Genomic DNA, 6,766 nt, shown 5'->3' with positions numbered 1-6,766 from the left:
ATGTATTCCTCCTCTTTTCATAAGCAATAGATGAATCTTTTCTGCAGCCTTTGAGTAGCAACTTGGAGGGAGGAACCCCTATAGAGTTCCAAGGAGGCCGATCCCCTAAAGAGATCAACCCCAAGTTTAGAATATGCAAGGGTTCTAACACCTGATATTAGAGCAGCGTTCTTGGCATCTCGTTGCCATTCCATAGCCATCCATCAACCCTCCACAGCCGCCCAAAGCAATTCCCATAATTGCTTAAAATATCATCACCAAATTCTGCCATCATCTCCACCACCGCGGATCATCCTTTGATCTCCTCATGAATTGCAACAGATTCTGGTTTCCTACCTTACTACTGCTGCAATTTAGTTATCTTTATTCTAAAATCCAAAAAAAAATTGTTCCTATATTGCTGCATAAACTTTTCATCACAAAGTTTTCATCTCTACGATGAAAGATATATTACAGAATTCCAGCCGCATAGCACTATCTATTTGATCTTGCTACTGTGTTTTTTCTATCCAAATTTCTATGAAATTTTTATGACATCTTTGACACTTCCTAACAGCAGATTTTCCTTTAGTTTTGTCAAAAAATTCTCAATATAAACTATTGATCTTTTACATCTAATCTGCTATACTTAAAAATCTGCACTATAAAATTTTAGCCGCATAGCACTATTTGTTTAATCTTGATACAACGTTTTTTTTGTCCAAATCTCTATTAAATTTTTATGATAGCTTTGGCACTTTCTAATAGTGGATTTTCCTTTGGTTTCATTAAAAAATTCTTAATATAAACTACTGATCTTTTACGTCCAATCTGCTATACTTGCAAATCTGTGCTGCAAAAAATTACAACCGCATATTGTTGCCTTAACCCATCTATTATAATCTCTTTTGAATGAAATTTCTTATACACTTCATATATTATCTTGACTTCCATCTAAGGTTGATCTATTGAGAAATTTATCTCTAAAAACGATTCTGTGTTGCTGCAAATTTTTGTCGTAAACTACTGAAATTTTTCGACGAGAATTCTGCTATCGCAACTTGCACCAATTTTCTTGCTATTACTGTCGAAATTTTCTTGATTAAATTAGACATCCTTGCTGTCATATAAACTGAGATATTAGTGTCAATTCCCTCATCAAATATCTCAAGTTTTTGGTGGAAATTTGAAGCCTTGGAGGCACGAGTGGAGGATAAGATTTGGACTCTCTTAACCGAACTCAGTTTGGGCCGTCCACTAAGCCTGAAGAAATCACATCAAGGAGAGAGCTCTAACCAATCGCACCAAGCCTAAAGAGATGACTTCCAAGGAAGGGGAGGCTCTATAATTGACCACATCTATCCATGCATGAGGGTGGACTTTCCTAGATGGGAAGAAGGAGACCCAATTGGTTGGATCTTGCGCGCGGAGCGATATTTTCAGTACCACAAAACAGCGGACACATCTACGGTGAAAATTACAGCTATACATCTTGAAGAGGATGCCATACAGTGGTTTGACTAGTTTGAATACACTCATGGAGTCCTCTCATGGTGATAATTCAAAGAAGGACTACTGATCCACTTCAGACCAACCGATTACGAGAACATTAATGGACAACTAGCAAAGATCCAACAAACCTCTACCATTCAAGAGTACCCAATCAGGTTTGAAAGGTTATCTAATCAAACTCATGATTAGTCTCAAAAATAACTATTGGGGACCTTCATTGACAGCTTGATGCCAGAGATCCGGGGAAAAGTTAAAGCGCAACAATCGTACACGCTTATGGCAGCCATCTCTTTCGCACAATTTCAAGAGGAGCGATTGAGCCATGAAGCCCAAAGGACTAGGATTGCTCCCCAACCAGCAATACTGAAGACCTCAGCTCACCCTATTATCAACCGAGTTTCTGCACCAAAATGTTTGAAAAGAGAAGAACTTTGGGAGTGATCTGCGAAGGGGTTATGTTGGCATTGCGACAAGCCGTGGAGCCGTGAGCATCGCTGTAGTAAAGGGAGACTTCTTATGATTGAACCAGTAGAAGAAGAGGTCATTGAACATCCAAAAGAGAGCTTCAAACATAAAGAAGAAGAAGATGCAGAAGAAGAGCCACAACCGACCAAAGTTACGGTACATGCACTAGCCGACTACTCAAACCCACAAACGATGAAAGTTGGAGGCCTTCTCAAACAACAATCGATCGGTATTCTCATCGACATGGGCAACACTAATAACTTTCTAAACAATAAGGTTGCTGTTTGGATGGCCTTACATATTAAGAATTGCAATAGGTTTGACATTAAGGTCGCCGATAGATAGATTTTGAAGTATGATCATAGGCGCTCGTGGGTGAAACTATCACTGTAGGACCATGAGATAATTGCATATTTTCTCCTCCTCCCTCTTGATGATCATGAGGCCATACTCAAAATTAAATGGTTGATGATATTAGGTGATGTTTCTTGGAATTTTATGAAACTAATTATGAAATTTTACAGTAAGGAGAAACAGGTGATACTGCACGGGAAACGTGAGGGCTACATAACGACGATTTGCACACAACAAATGGAGAAGGTTTTGCATAAAGCATGCAGTAGCTTTTTGGTACAACTTGAGCAGCAAACTAAGTGAGAGCTAATAGAATATAAAGATCCAAACCTACTTCCTTTGCTTGCTGAATTTTCAGATATATTTGATGAATCGCACAACCTACCTCTTACCCATCGGCATGATCATTATATAACGATTCTTCTAGGCAAACCTCCAGTAAATACTTAGCCATATCAGTATCTATATCTCCAGAAGGATGAAATAGAAAGGATTACAAAAGAGATGCTCGAAATAGGAGTTATTCGGCCAAGTTGCAGCCTATATACTCTTCACTGGTGCTACTTGTACATAAGAAGGACGGAACATGGCGAATATGCATTAATTACCGAGCTCTCAATGACATAACGATCAAGGATAAATATCCTATTCCAGTAGTAGATGAATTGTTAGATGAAAGGGAGCACAAATCTTCATAAAGCTGGACCTTCGATCCAGATATCATCAAATACGAGTGTGCAAAGAAGACATACCAAAAACCGCATTTCGAACACACAACGGCTACTATGAATTTTTGCTTTCTTCAACAAAAAGTGAAATATCTTGGGCATATCATATCAGAGGAAGGTGTGATGGTGGACCCCTCCAAAATAGAAGTAATGCAGAACTAGCCAACCCCGAGGAACATAAAATTTCTATGTGGCTTTCTCGGTTTAACAGGCTACAACCGTAAGTTCATGAAAAACTATGGAAATATCAGTGCACCACTCACTTCTCAACTGAAAAATGATACCTTCCAATGGTTGGAAAAAGCCTTTGCTACCTTCGACAAACTTAAGATAGCCATGACGACGATGCCAGTGCCAGCGCTACCAGATTTCAACCGATCCTTCATCATTGAGGCTGATGCATCTGGAGTCAGAATTAGAGACGTTCTTATGTAAGATGGTCGACCACTCACATACCCTAGCAAGGTATTGTCTCCCTCCCATCAAAACGTGTCAACATATGATAAGGAGATGCTTGCCATTGTGCACGCAGTAACGAGGTGGAGATCGTGCTTGATCGGGTGATGCTTTCAAATCAAGACCGACCATAAAAGCCTAAAATATTTCTTAGAGCAGAAGATATCTTCCTTTGAGTAGCAAAAATGGATAACAAAGCTTCTTGGATATGATTACGAAATAACTTACAAAACGAGGAAAGAGAATGTTGTTGCAGATGCACTTTCATGGCTATCTAAGCAAGCTGAATTTTTGGCCATTTCAATTTCGACTAGTGACTTTCTTAAGGATATTAAGAGGGAATAGTAGGAAGATCTGGAGACCAGTAAGATCATAAAAAAATTGGAGGAATCACCAAGCTCCGTGGCTTATTACAATTGGGACTCAAAAGAAGTACACTATAAGGGACGCATTGTGCTTGTGACAAATTCTACTTGCATCTTCACGAGCAGATTTTGGATAAAGTTTTTTCATATGTAGGGTACTAAATTGGAAAAGAGTATGGCATATCACCCACAAACCGATGGCCAGACGGAAGTTGTAAATTAGTGCTTGGAGATAGCCCAAAGCCACCCACCAAATATGACTAACCAAGGAGAACTCTAGACCCAGCCAAGTGTCATTATTGATCGATGGATCGTGACTCGACGACGATGACCCACTACTGAAGTGCTAATACAATGGGCGAACCTACCAACTAAAGAAGCCACTTGGGAGAACTATGACAACTTGAAGATCAAATTTCTAGAATTCGTGAATCGTCAGCCTCGAGGACAAGGCTGATTTGGAGAGGGAAGGTCTATTAGGACTCTAGCTAGGAGAGCCCTAATTGAGAGGAACATTCATGTAAATCCTTCCTAAGCCGACCCCTATTAAGGAGGTGAAGAGGCCGGCTAGGGTTAGGAGGTTGTTTCTTAGAGAAGAATTAGGAGTTGTAAAGGAATAAGAGTCTTGAGTAGGAGTCCTATTAGGAGTTGGTTAGAAGTATGAGTCCTGAGTAGGAGTCCTATTAGGAGTTAGGGTTTAGAAGCCCTATAAATAGCCATATATTCCTCCTCTTTTTATAAGCAATAGATGAATCTTTTATGTAGCCTTTGAGTAGCAACTTGGAGGGAGGAACCCCTATAGAGTTCCGAAGAGGCCGATTCCCTAAAGAGATCAATCCCAAGTTTAGAATCTGCACGGTTTCTAACACAACGGAAGCAGTTTACAGTTAAGATAAGGAGCAGAATGTAAATGCAAACCGAGATTTAGAGTGGTTCGATCAATCTTAACCTACATCCACTTTTGGCTTCCTCCTCCAATGAGATCACCGACGTCCACTAGAGGCCTTCCTTCAATAGGCAAAGGCCAACCACCCTTTTACAACTTTACTCCTTTTGATGGGCTTAGGAGACAACCCTTACATATTTTCACTCCTCTCTTGAATCATCAAAAGTTAGAAGAAAAGAGGGAGAAGAACTTCTAGCCTTTTACAATACTTTTAAGCTCTCAAATTCTCAGAATAAATGCAAGCTTTCGGTGCCCTTTCATGCAGGAAAGGGTGGGGTTTATATAGGCCCCAACTGGTTTGAATTTGGAGCTCAAAAGTATCATCTCCCAGATTTCCAGGGTCCTAGCGATACCACCACCAGAACTGGGTGGTACTACCGCCTGATACTGCTCGGAGACTGAGCTCAAGCAGTACCACCACCTGACTTCACTCGGAGATCGAGCTCAGGTGGTATCACCACCTGATAGGGGTTGTACCACCACCTAACAGGGGCGTTACCACCGCCTGACTTCGCTCAGAGACTGAGTTTTTGGGCAGTGCCATTGTCGGCTAGGAAATCTAGGTCCAAATAGGCTGATCCATTCCTAGGGTCCTAGCAATACCACCACCAGAACTGGGTGGTACTACCGCCTGATACTGCTCGGAGACTGAGCTCAAGTAGTACCACCGCCTGACTTCGCTCGGAGATCGAGCTCAGGCGGTACCACCGCCTGACTTCGCTCAGAGACTGAGTTTTTGGGCAGTGCCATTGCCGGCTAGGAAATATAAGTCCAAATGGGCTGATCCATTCGACCCAATTTAGGTCTGTTAAGGGCCCAATTGTCTCCAACTTAAGTTAATGGGATCACCTCTCATTCCTAACTTAATCTTCATACTAACTATAACATTTAAGAAATTAATACTGCAACTCGTGTTCCGGTGCATCAATCGCTTCTTCTGATGAGCTTCCGGCGAATTTCCGTCAAACATCCGACGAACCCTCGACGATGCTCCGGTGGACTTCCGACAAACTCCTAGACTTGTGACGATCCTCTTGGCGAGTTCCGACGAGCTTCTTTGGCAAGCTCCTAGACTTCTCGGATTTGTTCCCGTAGAACCTCCGATGACTGTCCGGACTTCCGTCGAACTCTCGAACTCCCAACGTGATCTTGGTCTTGACTCTGACGCAACACCTACTGCATGTCTTACTACCATCGTAGTTAATCTTGCACATGTAAAATAAACTTTGATCTAGATAATTAATACTAAGCATTAATCAAGTTGTCCAGCATGTCATTGGTCCCTCGACACTTCATCCGATTCTTCGGCGCATTGTCCTCTCCTACGGCCTATTGCCTAATCGGTCAATTGACTCTGCAACTCCGATATCCTTGGTGCAATACCTGCTCTTCTTGGCCCGATGCCCGAATCCATAACTCGAAGCCTTCTATCGATACATCGACTGATCCACCGGCCTCCGACCCAACATGATTTTTCTTGCTTTAATTGTCTCATCCTGATCGAAGAATCCCACATCACTTAAAACAAAGATTAAAATATAAATATAATTATTAATTGGTTTCAATATCAAAATATGAGATTCAACAATATAGGGCTCCAAACCCTAGCCCTAGGGTTTGCTTCCTAAGTGAGTTACCCCTTTTGCCCTTAACCCTAACCAAACAACCTAGTAAAAGGGGGCGGTTGCTAGGAAGCCCAAAGGCCCAAATATAAACCCTAGCCACTCTTTTTTATAGGATAGAGGTGGCTAGGTGGGGTTTATTATAATCTCATAGGGTTTTATTAGCTACTTCTTGGTTGAGTAGGACCCAACCCTGTTAGAGTCCTATCAATTTGGCACACACTCGTAGTCACACACGAAGGCACAAGTAGGGTTCAAGAGTCAAAAATTAATCTTTTGGTTCATAGCTATGAGTTATTTCATATGAAACCAAGCAAGACCATTGGAGATATGTACACC

Source organism: Musa acuminata, chromosome BXJ2-8 (genome assembly GCF_036884655.1).
Source record: "Musa acuminata AAA Group cultivar baxijiao chromosome BXJ2-8, Cavendish_Baxijiao_AAA, whole genome shotgun sequence".
Taxonomy (NCBI): domain Eukaryota; kingdom Viridiplantae; phylum Streptophyta; class Magnoliopsida; order Zingiberales; family Musaceae; genus Musa; species Musa acuminata.
This window is presented reverse-complemented; position numbering follows the sequence as displayed.